The sequence below is a fragment of the Hylobates moloch genome, unplaced genomic scaffold, assembly GCF_009828535.3.
Source record: "Hylobates moloch isolate HMO894 unplaced genomic scaffold, HMol_V3 SCAFFOLD_11, whole genome shotgun sequence".
Lineage (NCBI taxonomy): Eukaryota > Metazoa > Chordata > Mammalia > Primates > Hylobatidae > Hylobates > Hylobates moloch.
Window position 1 is genome coordinate 78,115,677 of NW_026652286.1, and position 15,579 is coordinate 78,131,255.

General features: G+C 35.3%; 1 protein-coding gene across 8 annotated transcripts in view; it reads left to right on the forward strand.

The window, feature by feature from the left end:
- GRIA4 (glutamate ionotropic receptor AMPA type subunit 4) overlaps nt 1-15,579 on the forward strand; it is a 392,397-nt gene that overhangs the window by 14,481 nt on the left and 362,337 nt on the right. The gene's annotated exons all lie outside the window — the stretch shown is intronic.

A 15,579-nucleotide genomic window follows, 5' to 3' on the forward strand; every position in this document is an offset into this window, starting at 1 on the left:
TCTTTTGTACCTAGAACCATCCAATGACTTTTCATTGTTTTAGAATAAAATTCCAACTCTTTACCATGGTCCTGCATGAACTGACTCTTGCCTACTTCTTTGTCTTGTTCACCATTCTGGGGTCCACTCTGGTCTTCTTTCGTCTATGCCCTTGTACCTGCCATTCCCTTTTATTAGACTCCTCCAATAAAGTTATTTGCCTAACTAGAGTTTTCTGAACCTTTAAGACTCAGGTTAAATGTCACCATCTCAGAAAACTTTGCTGGAACCTCTGTAGCCTAATTTATCCCACATCAAAACACCAATCACTCTATATCACATTGCCAACCTAATGATCATCTTTGTTTCTTTTTATCACAATCTGTAAATATTATTTCCAAATATTTGTTTACCTATTTATCATCCATATTCCCCACTAGAATAAAAACTTTCAGGGCTGTGTCTGACTTTTTAAATGCCCTGTCCTCATAACCTCTCACAATGGTTGGTGCAAAATAGGAATCGGCAAATATCTTTGAATAAATGAAGGAGAAATACATGGTGGGTTTTCTCTTCATTCATCTTTGGGGCATCCTTCAAATAGCTAACACTTTTCCTGTGTTATATTAGTGAAAAATCAAGTGAAGGATATGAAGACAATGTGATAGTAGATTCAAAATAAATATTACATATTTTGTTTATCATGAGCATTTTTTTCTCATTTGTTTCCATTAAATTCAATTTAACATATGAGCTGAGTACAGAGAAAATATATCCTAGAAGTTAGGACTGTTAATGCTAATTGACGTACATTGTGCTGGTCAGATTGCACTTTGATAAATTTAAATCTGGTAGAAGATAAATTCTAGGTGCATATAACATTTAGTGTCTGCTGACAAAAGAAGTTGAAAATGCTGATACAAACCACTTTCAAAGTAGGAGAAAGCCCTTTTGGGAAGCCCAGGTGAACTAGCAAGCACACTCAGGAGAATCCCATCTGTTCAGACATTGGCTGCTTCCTCAGCACTTCTTGGAACTAGGAAGCTCTTGGAAAGAGAGGGTTAGAGTCAAATGTATAACGTTATTCCTTTCAGTTCTGGATCATCTACATTGCACCTTCTATGGTAAATCTCACGAGCAATTTGTTAGTTTCCATAACCCTTTATTCCCTCCTTATTTGAAATTAGGTTATCCTGGGTTAATTACTTAATCTTTAACTATGTATACAGTCTTACCTAGGCAAGTTTGAAAGGGAATTCATCACTTTTTGTTCCAAAAATTTAACATCAATACAAAGTGATCCCTTTTTTCCTCCCCAAAAACATGCACATCTCCTGCTTTCTTAATGGGAAGTCTGTTAGGTCAAAATGTTACTTTCTTTTCTCTGACAACTAGGAAGCTCATTTCCAAATTTACTATTTAGTAATAACATTACTCCTCATTTTAAACAATTTTCGTTGGTTTTACATCTTTGATTTTTCTAAAATCATATAATATATGTATATGTATATGTATAATATATGCATACAAGTATTACATATAGAATATATATATACCTTTAGACTATGCACATTATTTTTGGAAAGTAGCACAGAGATACTGTGATTATAAATTTAAAAATGTCTGTGTGATATCCCATTCAACACAGATGTTGGTCAGATTTTGCTTAAATAATCAAATTTCCTTTTTGGTAGTCTCTGTATCTTGTATATGCCTTGGAAGATAGAGACAGAGGCAGACAGACAGAAGGACATGTATAGACAGATAGATAGATAACCTGTCAACACTGTTAGACTGTGAGTTCCGTGACAACGAGGATGATACCATATTAAAAACTCTATCATGAAGGCTTGTTACAGTGTCTGGAACATTCATGTTCTGTACTCATATGTTTGCAGACTGTTGGAGGAAGTAGGGGAGAAAGAGAAACTGTTTCTTGATTAGATATCTATAACAATAAATTCTTAGCCAGAATTGAATAACACAAAACAAATCTCGTTAATTTTCTTATGACTCACACTCATCACATTTTTAAAAAACAGATATCACACATCCCTTTAGTAATTTCCCAAGCTAAATAACATTTCTTTACATAACACAGTTTCTAAAACCTTTAACATCCAAATTTTGGTATTCTGGATGTCCCCTGGACTTATTGAAATTTTGTTAAAATACAATAACTTAAATTAACTCCCACAATACACTCCTGTTATGATCAGTATAGAATTAAACTCCACATTCCTGACACTCATGATTATGGCCTGACCTGATCTGTCTGGACGGGAATATTACTTCCAATTATTTAGGCATTGTACATATAAAGAGTAGCCCAAGATTATTTGGGTCTTACTTATTCAGTTACATCATTATATTGGTTCCTGTTAAGTTTATGCTCACACTCTGCTCTTTTTTCCACACGAATTGTTACAAATTAACCTCTCCATAGAACATTTTTAAAAATTCACAGTTAGAAATATTTTTTATGTTCACTCTTAAATTTTAATTTGTTTGGAAACATCTAGACCGTCCTCAATCTTAATTCAGCTAGCTATAAACTATTTTAAATTCTGTGGGACTCTTTACTATATTATTATCCATATTGCTGATTAAAATGCAGAAAAGATTGTGATATAGGATAGATGTGGATGATGCCAGGATATGAATCAATACATTTTAGGTCCCCGTGGGGAGTTACATGTGGATTCTTTTAAAAATAATTAATTTGATCAAATTTCTCCATATTGTCCATAACAGTTGCCATTTCACTACACTGGTAAATTTTTTTAAAGTAAAACAAACATAAGGGCCATGAAATCTTGGGGAAATATTTCAATGCAACTACATTGGATAAAGGAAAACACACACATACACACACACACATACACCCTGCATTCATATTGAAAAGAAAGGACAAAAGATATATAACAGATAACTCACATTGGAATAAATAAATAAGCCCAGTAAACAAACTATAAAGTATATTTAACCTTAATAGTCAGAGAAAAAAAATTGAGATACACAATTTTACATAATAAATTAGCTAATTTTGGTGGTAAAGATGAAGAGAATGTTAAGTCACTCAAGATAGCTGGGACATTTAAAATTGATACAAAGCCTCTGAAAATCAATTTGTAACAATTTATCAAAAGCCATTGAAATTGTGAATCATTTGACCCCATGAATATAGGAAAACCTCTAGAGATGAAAATTCCATTAAAGCATTACCTAGCGATATTTAGTTGGAGAATGGTTAAATTAATTAAGATCCAGCCAAGCTGCTTAAGGAAGTCTGTTGATCATGAGAGTTCTCCATCTGACTTGTGCCAACAGTTCTAGATTCAGGAATTTTTTATGTAGACTATACGCTTTTATTTTTATTTTTATTTTTTTGTTTTATTTTCTTACAGAAGGGCCAGGGTCCTGGTAGAAAAATGTTCTAGTCAGATGCAAAAAAAAAAAAAAAAAAAGTCCTCAAAATGTAATACTGATTTATGGAGCTCATAGAGCTAGTCGAGAAATTTTTTAAAGCGTGAGTTACTTAGAGGAGCATAGATATTCCACACCAGTCCTGGCTGATGTCCAGGTAAAGATAGGTGCATTGTTTGTCTTGTGCAGATATTTGGAAATTCTATAAATGAATGATACAGGAAAACACTGCTGTTCATTTTACCCCAATGTTTTCTATTTCCTTTTCTTCACCTCTCATAAGGTGTTGGGGGGAAATTCAGAAATTATGTGACAATCTGCTTGGTCTTTGAAAGACGCATGAGATTCTGCTATACTCTAAAGAGAAAGAAAACTATTTCAGGCAGAGAAAACAGCATTACAGGAAAAAGTATAAGGTGTATAGATGACATTGGAGAACGATAACGCATCTGGAGAATAGAGTAGGGGTAGGGGGGATGGCAGGTGGTGGAGTGGAGGGGTTGGGAGAGGGACTGGACACACTGCAGAGGCAGGGAGGGGCCTTGTAAACTGCCCTGGAGGATAGGATAAGGATGTTATGCCATATTCTTCCACGGAAGACAGCAAGAATTATTTTAAGCAGTCTATAACATAATTATATTTGTGTGTTAAAAAGACTTCTAACAGCACGTTTCATCATTCATGTATATAGCAAAATGTGGCTCCTTTCCCATATCAAATACACTAAGAAGCCTTTTCCTAGACAAGGAATGCTATTTTGTTACTTGAGTTGCTGTTTGTAAAACCCATTATTGTATGTAATTCTGCTCACTGTTTTTCAGCAAGAACTGTTAGTTCTAGCAACAAATACTTAGCTTATCATTGCAACCATGTATCTTCCGAACTGCGAACCAAGTCGGTTATAATAAACAGGTTGGAAAAGAGCTGGCATTTGGTGGGAGGAATGTAAACCAAAATTAAGCACCTTTTATAATATGCATAGAGGCAATAAAATCTCCCTACAGATTAATATAGATGACGATAGAACACTATATAGTCTATTACTGATTAAATATCAAGCATCCCCCACCTTTTTAAAGTTATTCTTGATAGAGGTTAATTATTTAATTTAGTTGGCACAAATAAGAATCTGTACTACAACTGTGACTTGCCACTCAATCACATATTACAGAGTAATAAAAACTTGTTAAAAAATGAGTTGAACAATTGCAAGATTAAAATAATAATTAGTACAATTACCATCATATATATGTGTGTATATGTACACACACACAAACACACACACACACACACACACAGAGCCTGCCAAAGGGAAAAATACAGTGAGATAGTAACATAAATAATTTGCCAGATATGGTTATTCCTTCTCTTCAAAATAATGAATTATGAATTTTCATGTGCATACCTTTGCCACCATTATTTGCAAATTCATTTCTTAAAAATGAAAATACAGCAAACACATATAGAGTTCAGAATAATTTATAAATCACTATATTTGTTATGCATCATATATCAGACCTTTCACGTACATATACAATATATACATGCTGATATGGTTTGGCTGTGTTCCCACCCAAATCTCATCTTGAATTGTATTTCCTATAATCCCCATGTGTCATTGGAGAGACCCGGTCGTTGGAGTTGAATCATGGGGGTATGATAGTAAGTGAGTTCTCATGAGATCTGATGGTTTTATAAGGGGATTTCTCTCTTTGCTCGGCACTTCTCCTTCCTGTCTTCATGTGAAGAAGGATGTGTTTGCTTCCCCTTCCACCATGATTGTAAGTTTCCTGTGTCTCCCCAGCCATGTGAAACTGTAGTCAATTAAACCTCTTTCCTTTGTAAATTACTCAGTCTCGGGCAGTTCTTTATAGCAGTGTGAGAACAGAATAATGCACATGCTTTTAGCATTTTATTCTTTATTTCACAAAATTTGCTAATGATTGTATGTTATAAAAACAAAGTCACTGTGAAAATAAGCCTCATTTTATAGAATTGATAAAATCACAGATTAGAAAACAAGTTTCAATATTTTTATTGAGAGGACATTGTTGCTAAAATAGTATTTTATTTTCAAAACAGCAATGTCTTAACCTCTTTATATTTAGAAAACCCCATCATCTCAGCCCAAAATCTCTTTAAGCTGATAAGGAACTTCAGCAAAGTCTCAGGATACAAAACCAATGTGCAAAAATTATATTGTATCATATTTTAAAGGGCCAGTCTGGGCTAGATGGTGAAACCTCTTCTCCACCAAAAAAAAAAAAAAAATTAGCGTGGCTGCCACTGCTATATACTCCCAGCTACTCAGGAGGCTGAGGCAGCAGGATCCCTTGAGCCCAGGAGTTGAAGGCTGCAGTGAGCTGTGATTGCACTCCAGGCTGGGTGACAAAGTAAGACACTGTCTGTAAAAAAATAAACTAAAAATAAATAAGTAAATAAATAAATAGGGATACTTTCCATTTCCATTTAGTGATAGTAATACTCCAGCTTTTCAAAATTATTAGACTGCAGGCAATGGGCTATTAGGCAGAATAGCTAAATGATGAATATTATTATATGGCTATTAAACTCATGATTTAGAGATTTTTATCATGTGGGAAATATGTAAGATATAATGGTGAGGGAAAAAGATAGATTCTTTTTTGATTGCAATTTCAAAAGAACAATAATATATAAAAGAGACTGAAAATACTATATTCAAATGCTGATAGTGATTATTTTTCTTTTGTGTTATAACGCAGAATTTCCATTTTTAATGTATACAGTTCTAAATTTTTACATGTTTACAAAGAGCACATATTAACACTTTTCCTGATTCATAATATCTAAATAAAAGAAAATGTGGTGATTTTGTTACAAAATGTTGAATTTGTCTTACTGTGTCCAAAGGAACAGATAAACTAAGGGGATCTTTTGGCATTTTAGTCATTATCAGCGTTTGTTGTCTAAATATCTTGCCCACTTGGTAATTGCCACGTTTGATCTCTTTGGTTACATACTTCCATTAATTTAAAATGAAAATAAGCTTTAATGAACTAAAATTATCATCATTACATTTGCTTACTATAGCTCATTAAAAAAGCCAAGAAAATTTGTGATTACAAGCATTTGTCATCATCAATTGAAATCTATAACTTACCAACCGTATCTTATTTTCAATTCTGTATAAAAGACAGTAGCTGCATGAGTGAGCTGGTGGCTCTTGGCCATCTGGTCACTTTCTTTAGGTAGTTTTTTCTGACCACCCCAGATTGATTTAGGCTCCACTTTGCTATGATCTCAAGGCACCTAGGACTTACCCTACTACGTGATGTTATTATTTATTTGCACTCCCCACAATGAATGACTGGAATGCTATTGTATTTGTGAGTAAATTCCTAGTGCTTGACTCATGGCTCAATGCCTGGCTTATAATAGCATTAAATTAACACCCACTAGGCTAGGCGCAGTGGCTCATGCCTGTAATCCCAGCACTTTGGGAGGCCAAGGTGGGTGGATCATGAGGCCAGGAGTTCAAGACCAGCCTGACTGATATGGTGAAACCCCGTCTCTACTACAAATACAAAAATTAGCCAGGCATGGTGGGCCTGTAATCCCAGCTACTCAGGAGGCTGAGACAGGAGAATCACTTGAACCTGGGAGGCGGAGGTTACAGTGAGCCGAGATTATGCCACTGCATCCCAGCCTGAGAGACAAGCAAGACTCCTTCTAGAAAAAAAAAAAAAACCACCCTCTAAATATGTGGGTATGAAAATGAAGGGATTTAAGAATTGATGGTTATATATTAGTGTTTTAATTCAATTTCTGAGTACCCAAGTAAGGCATTAATGAAAAAAAGATTAGTAATTTTTTTAAAAAAATTTAAAAAATTAATTAAAAAATGGAAAACAGTTTTTAATGGACTTCCTCATCTGAGTAGGTGAACTGGTGAAGGATCATAAAGATCATTACTCATTCAAACACATTGCCTTCAAGATTTAGAATCTAAGAGTCCTATAATGAGAGTCTTCAAGTGAAAGGGACAGTCATACAATCTGTCCTCCATCCTCCCTCTGAGTTCTTATGTCTCATGCAGATTATTTCACTTGAATTATGCTAGGATGCCTGTCCATGAACAGGGACATGACAGCTCTTTATTTAAAATTCTCGTCTAAACCCCAAAGATTCTTTCTCACTTCTACTCCCCACCTTGTTTATTACAAAGTATCTAGACTTACTAAAATCCTCTCACTTTTGCCCAAAGACAATTTTTCTGTGTCTAAAGTAATATTTCACTCTAAGGACATAGTTCTCTTTGCTCCTAAGTAGCTCACAGTCTAGTGAAGACCACCGAAAATCTCAGTGCAATGTGAAAAAAGCTGCGATTATATTGGGAAGGAGGCAGCCAGCCCCACTTGGGCTAGTGCATATATCTATAATGTACTTTAAAAGATGTTCTCTCTTTTCATGAGCCAGAAGGATAGCTTGGCTATCTCTAACAAAACCGAAATAAGAGAAGAAAGAAAAAGACTGTTCATTACCCAAGACTAATTTGATTAATGAAGTAAAATTGGACCAATTTACTTAGATGTCAGAATTTATATGGAGAGAAACGAGCAATCAAATAAAACAAAATCCTTTGGCAGCCCCAGATTAGACTCAACAACTGTGAATCTGAACCACTCATATTGTCCCATAGATAACAAACTACTTATCACTTCTATATTCTACATTCCTTATGCATCTGTGTGTGTTTGCTACCAAGTTATTTGCCCCTGTTAATATGCAGATTCTTTAGTGTTCAATTGTAACTTTAATTAACTGAATGTTCACTTGGCAGCTGTCTTGCTTTCTTTGCTGTGCCACATACTTTATTGAAAAAAAAGTCAGACTTGATATTGAGCCTTACAAAGCTTATAATATGCTGGAAAGACAGAAGCAACTTGTTATGAAATAAGATGATAAGTATGTGTTAAATTAGAAGGTGGTGTGCACTGTATCATAATTGCCAAAGAAATACTATTAGGAGGGGCCAGATTTTATAAAAATAAGACTTAATAAAGTGGAGTTTAATCTTGAACGAATGAGGAGGTCAAGGAGGGGTATAAAAGAGTGTTGAAGATAGCAAATAAAAAACCCTAAGCTACAAAAAGGGATGAGGTGGCACAAGAAAGCATCTCACTGGATATGAATGAATAGTGTTGGAGGGAGGGAAAACAGGTGCGGAGAAGCCTACTTATAAATTCAAGACTTTAGAAGCAAATAAAATAAAAGTTTGAATTTGATAACAGAGATGGTTTGGACAGGGGATTGTTAATTCAAGGACCGTAATTCTGTCATGGGTATGCAGTATCAATTTAGAGAATAAAGAGGATAGACATGAGAAAGTGAAATGGACTGAATTAAAGTCTTACTCCTCTCTCATCTCTTAGCATTTCTTATTGTTTTGGGTTCTCTTCAGTCTAAAGTTTTAGCTGACTCCCCATCTCATCTCCACATAGGAACCTCTACTCCAAATATGTCTGTTTAAACTTCCACTTTCCCAGTTTCAGAGACCATAGCACTGCTTTAATGTCTGTCCCCATTTTTTTCGTTTGTAGAAACACTTCCATTCTTCCAAAATTGGCTTTCTGGTGTAGAAGAGCATGGCCTCTGGAGCAAGGCCTGGATTCAGCACCCAGCTTTGCTGTTCATTAGCTATGTGAACTGTTGACAAATTAATCATCCTCTTTGAGTTTCAAAGTTATAAATTAACGGGAACGACAACTTGCCTTGATTTCACTAGAAATATCTAAAGCAATGTGCATTAAAATATATCATATACAGTGTTTAGGGGCCAAGCATTGTGGCTGACTATAATCTTAGTGCTTTGGGAAGCTGAGGCAGGCAGACCACTTGAAGCCAAGAGTTCAAGACTAGTCTGGGCAACATAGTGGGACCCCGTTTCTCCAAAATAATAAATAATTAAAAAGAAAGAAAAAATGTTGTAAAAAGTGTTAAAAGTGTTTAGGCATGGACCTCTAAGCATTAATATAACCACAGTAAACACAGAAATAATAATTTGTATCATTCCCTGAGCCTCATGTATACAAAATAAAATGCACACTTCAACGGCTGACGGAGGTGAGAGAAAAGGGGTCTTGAGAATTCTAACTTGGGAAGATGGTGCTGTTCACCAGGAAATACATATGAAATAAAAGGTCCTAAAGCAATGTTATGAGTTTGTTTTGGAGCTGACTGAGTTAGCTGTCAAATGTATCATAGTGTTTTACGTTTTATTTTCTATGTTATCAGAAAGGTAACTTCTATAGGTGCTAATGACTCAATGAATTAGTGCCATTTGAAAAGATGAATTTATTATGCCATTATATGGATTTCTGTTTGAAAATGAACTTAAATTCAAAAGATTCATTTTTTAATGTGCATGTGTTTCACAGCTGACAATGTTGGTATTTCTTAGAAGATTTATACATATTTCTTTTTTTGTTGTTTTGTTTTGTTTTTTGAGACAGAGTCTCGCTCTGTCGCCCAGGCTGGAGTGCAGTGGCGCAATCTCGGTTCACTGCAAGCTCCGCCTCCTGGGGTCAAGTCATTCTCCTGCCTCAGCCTCCGGAGTAGCTGGGACTACAGGCGCCCGCCACCACGCCCGGCTAATTTTTTGTATTTTTAGTAGAGACGGGGTTTCACTGTGTTAGCCAGGATGGTCTCGATCTCCTGACCTCGTGATGTGCCCGCCTCAGCCACCCAAAGTGCTGGGATTACAGGCGTGAGGCACCGCGCCCGGCCTGAAGATTTATACATATTTCTACATATTTATTTTTTGTCAAATTCAAAGAAACTGATTTTAAAATGTCAATTTACAATCTGTTCAGTAGACTATGAGCTTCTTGAGGGCAGGGTCTATATCTATTTTTCCTTTATATCCCCTGAATATAGTTCATAGCACAGTATATTTGTTGTAAACTCTTAGTAAAAATTGTAGTAAACCCTTAGTAAATATTTCTGAATGCAAATGTGCATTATTATTCAAGCTGTGAATCTGCAGATCAAGTGTAATTGCACTGGAGTTTAGAGACTATTAAAGAAAAACAAACTTATCTTCCATGACCATGCTTTTTTATCAGAGTCTCTAGATGTAACTCATTAGAATAATTGAAGGCAAGTTTAACAATCTCTAGAACCACAGAAATACAAATTCTACATTCTTAAGACCTGTATTTCAGACTTAGTTAAATAACAATATCAGAATCACAGACCTGGAAGAGACTCTCTGAAATCACATAAATGACAACCAGTTTACTATTTACAAAACTTTTCCGTTAGCCTATCCTAATGGAGCCTCAAAACCTTGCTGAGAAAGAACTAGAAATGACCTGGAAACTGAGACTTTTAGAACTAACCTGGTGCTTAGTGCACTTAAGTAAAAAACAGTTCCTTCCACTTCCCAGATACCACGACATTAGGCAGGTTACTCAACCTTCCTAAGTCTCAGTTTACTGATCTTCAAAACAGAGTCAATAGTAGTAAACTAAAGGGCTGCTGTGAGCTTTTGAAAAACTTGCTTGTGGCCAGGCATGGTGGCTCACGCCTGTAATCCCAGCATTTTGGGAGACCGAGGTGGGCGGATCACAAGGTCAGGAGTTCAGGACCAGCCTGGGCAACATGGTGAAACCCCGACTCTACTAAAAATACAAAAATTAGCAGCATGTGGTGGCACGCACCTGTAGTCCCAGCTACTGGGGAGGCTGAGGCAAGAGAATCACTTGAACCTGGGAGGCGGAGGTTGTAGTGAGCCAGGACCGCACCATTGCCATTGCACTCCAGCCTGGGTGACAGAGTGAGTCTCCATCTCCAAAAAAAAAAAAAAGAAGAAAGAAGGAAAGAAGGAGAGAAGGAGGAAGGAAGGAAGGAAGGAAGGAAGGAAGGAAGGAAGGAAGGAGAAAGGAAGGAAGGAGAGAGAGAGAGAAAGAAAGAAAAGAAAGAAAGAAAGAAGAAAGAAAGAAAGAAAGAAGAAAGAGAGAAAGAAAGAAAGAAAAAGAAAAACTTGCTTGTAAAGTGCTTAACATAGTATCTGCTGCATGTACCAAGCTATTCCTATGAATACTTTACTACTTGCCAAAGGACCCTCAACCACAAATCAGACTGTAACCCAAGTCTCTGTTTACAAATTATATGATTTTTACCTATTTAACTAAAGCCTTGCTTAAGAGTTGGCCATTTTTAAAACTTCAGATTCTAAAAGTCCCAAAATTTCCCAAGTTGCCTGTATTATTTTCTGGCTTTGCTGCATGATTTTGAAAATAAAACATTGTCAGTTATATTCTAGGTTTAGGTGAATGTCAGAAAAGCTTTAGAAAATCCATTCTAAAAAGTACACATTCTGTAGAGTTTGCCCCAGGATTTTATGAAATGATTTCAGGGTATGTAATTTGGGAGTGGTGTTTGAAGACTATGGATACTGTTGTCTATGTAACTATGATGATAACACTTCACATATGTATGGTATTTCACAGTGTTTCAAAAACGAGGCACTAATAAATTCGGTGATACACAGTGTTTCTGGTAAGTGTATTGACAGTTAAAACTACAACTTTTCTTTCCTAAATATTTGCAATAAAATGTAGTAGTCTTATATTTAAATATTCTCCTCTAAAATAATAGTATTAGAGACTTTAAATTATCTTTAATTTTCCTTGGAATACAAAATAGTACTGGGGAAATTAACCTCTCTATAGGAAATTAACTGCCTAAGAGTAAAATAACATGTCAGTATTTGAATTACAAGCATACTAGGAAACTTTAGCTTAAATATATAATTCGTGACTTGGAAGAAAAAAGTCAGGATTAGAAGAAGAAAGACAGTGTAAAGATCTGTCTTAGTGCTGATAAATGGTAGTTCCATAGTAACTGTCAAGCATAAGAATATATATTATATTTTTCATTGGTTTTCCTTGAGAAGTGGCTAAATAAAATTGAAATAGGAATGTAGAAATTACATTTTTTTTAGGGAAATACTCTGAAGGACATTTTTTAATTTCTGTGGGACTCATAGGGGTGAGTCTTGGCCTGGATTCATGCCATTTCACAAATCATTAGAGGCATGAGAAGAGGCTGCTCCTGCCCGCCTGCCCAGGCTGTGGCCTCAGTCCATGCAGAGCTTCCAGCTCTGAGCATCCCAACGAAACGGTCCCTTTCAGTGACCCTCATCATCACTGCACTGGAAATTGTGTTAGTGATTAAGGACAGACTTTGGCCTTGAATATGGAGCAATATGAACACATTTTCACTTAGAATTTAAATATCACAGTAAATCCTAACCTCATATATTTTAACTGTTTTCTATAAATCTTGTTCTGAAATAAAAATAAGATACTCAATGTCGTTTAGAAATAGGAACTTATAGAAGATAATCTCTGTAGCACTGATATGGAATGCTGCCAGAAGACCTAGAGAGCTGAATATTTCATATGAACTCAGAGGCAGCATTGCCTCCCAATTCTGTTTCCATGCATGTGTGCAGCAAGAACTCAAAACACTTGCTTTTAGTTATCAAGTGTATTTATAATCCATGAGCATGAAACAGATAGATTTGTAATACAAAATAAGGAGCTTCCAATACAAAAAGAATAAAAGACAAGTACCTTCTTGCTTTCCATCAGTTCAGTTCTTATTAGATGATTTTTCAAATTGGATGTCTAATAGTATAACATTTTCATGTTTATTAAAGACAGGTATTGTTCATGAAATGTACATTTTAAGGCAATGGGGAATCAAAATTGCAAAAGTGGGAATAGTATAATATTCTATACTTCTCTCATAACTTCCCATGACTTTCATTTTTATCCCTCAAGAATATCTTGCCATTTTACATTTTGTTCAAGGTCAGACTCTTTTAAAGTTCAGAGTGACTTTTTATTCAAAGTCTCATTTACTTTCCTCACCCTACCTGCCACACATACCAAATCAAAACATTGTATGTTTTTATCATTTTCTTTTCTCCATAGACATAATCACCCAAGTGATCTCTACAATTCCAGGCCTAAAATAGGAAGGATTTCCACCACCTCTCCCCTTTTTCCCTTGTGTTCTCAGGTTTTGGAAGTCCATTTCCTAAAGTCTAGCCTCATTTAATGCAGCCATATGGTGATACTTCCTCACTGGTGTGACAAGGTCATTGTTAACATATGCTTTGGAAAAAAAGGATGCTTATTTAATCCATGAGCTCTTTGTAAAGGGAAATCATAAAACGATGGCATGGAGTGACAATATCCCTCAACAGTGAGCCAATTCAAATAAACCACAGAGGCAAAACTGCCCAGGTCTAACTGCACTTGGCTAGAACTGAATCAGTGTAGTGTGTGTAGCTACCATCAAACCATCCCATTTCCCTCAGTCTGATGTGTTTGAATTTTACCACATAATCATTCAATCTGCTGCCTTTTCAGTTGGTTTTAACAGAACAATTACCTCAGCATGTTGCAATACAAAATGATTTTAGTGATATTGTTAATCTAAAATCTCAAGTAGGGGACAGAGAAGAATTTATAAGATTAAAACTCTACCAAATGCTGTTTAACTTAGATATTTTGTGCTCTCCATTATTGTGGAAAAATAAACAACCATTTAAAAATAGTTTTATGAAGCTAGATAATTTTAATGATATGAGGTATGAATAGAAGCTTTGTTATCCTTAACACTAGAAGTGGAAATACATAATTATCTTAATACATTTCATGATATTAACAATAGAATTCTACACCTGTCACCTTTAAACAATCCTTTTGCTTACAATAACATTAAATAAAATTTTATTATAATTGCCATTTAAAAAGTAATGCTTTTAAGTTGGATTGAATTTCTCTCAGGAATAGTATCACTAGATTTAGTGCACATTGTGTAAGATGAATTATCTCAGGAAATAGGTTTGCATTTGTTAGCACAATTTTTTGTAAATATTCAGAGTGCCTACCGTATGCATCATACCATACTAGGCACTGCAGAGAATTCAAAGAAAAGTCAAATAAATACTCTGCCCTCATGAAATTTGTAGTGTCGTAGGAGAAATAAAACATGTAAATAGATAGTTAACATGTAGACTAGAGAGTGGTAAATACCTGCATGTTTTAGGACATATTTTAGGAGAGTGTCTCATGCATGTTTCAAGGACAGAGAAATTTCCAAGCTGGGAGAATATGACAGTGAATCTTTGAAACCTAAGCAGATTTTTAATAACTCATATTTGAGGGCTATTATAGTATATTTTTACCTTAACAAGTAGGTAAAAGAAAATATAATTTGAACATAAAGATTCTTAAAAGCTAAGCCTAGGTGCAAATGACCATGAAGGAGGATGGCTTATCACCGATCAAGAACTGGTTGCAAGTTAACATAGATAATCTGAGTCTAAATTCTTTTTAAAATTCATTCATGTATTTTTAAATTGACAAACAAAAATTGTGTATTTTTAATCATGTACAACATGATGTTTTCTAAATTCTTATAAAGGTATATTTTGCTACTAATACGTTATGTACATTTGAACTAATGTCACAGTGTTACCTGATAGATGACACAGGTTGCTTTTTCTGATAGAACTAAAGCAGTTCTTAATGCTGGGATCTGCAAGAATGCGATTATGAAAAACTTCCCAGAAAGAAATCCTGAAGTTGTCAGCTGGAACACTAATGGAAACCATGCATGGTGATTGATGTTAAACCAAAGTAGCAGGCAGGTCATGCTGACAGGAACAGTGAAAGATGGAGTAAAAGAGATGGATCAGAAACATTGTGTTCAACTACAGGCTAACAAGGCCTGGAGCATCCACAAACAAAGCCCAAAAGCAGAGTGTCATTGCAGCTACCCTGAACCTGCTGACAACTGGATTCTCTAGATCATATTGTTTTATTCCATAAGTAATACATACATCACTTTTAAATAAATATGATGAGGGCAAAGTAGTGATGTTTTCAAATACAGATTTTTCTCATCTGGAATCTGCGCCTTAAGAGGTGTGTGTGTGTGTGTGTGTGAGTGTGTGTGAGTGTGTGTGTGTGTGTGTGTTTTCTCCATACTAGTTTCTCCCATAGTAGTGCATATTATTTGCACTCCTTTTTAAATAACATATATGACAATTTAGCATTTTTAATTAAAAATCACTATTCTCCATTTACTCTATTTCAATATCTCTTCATT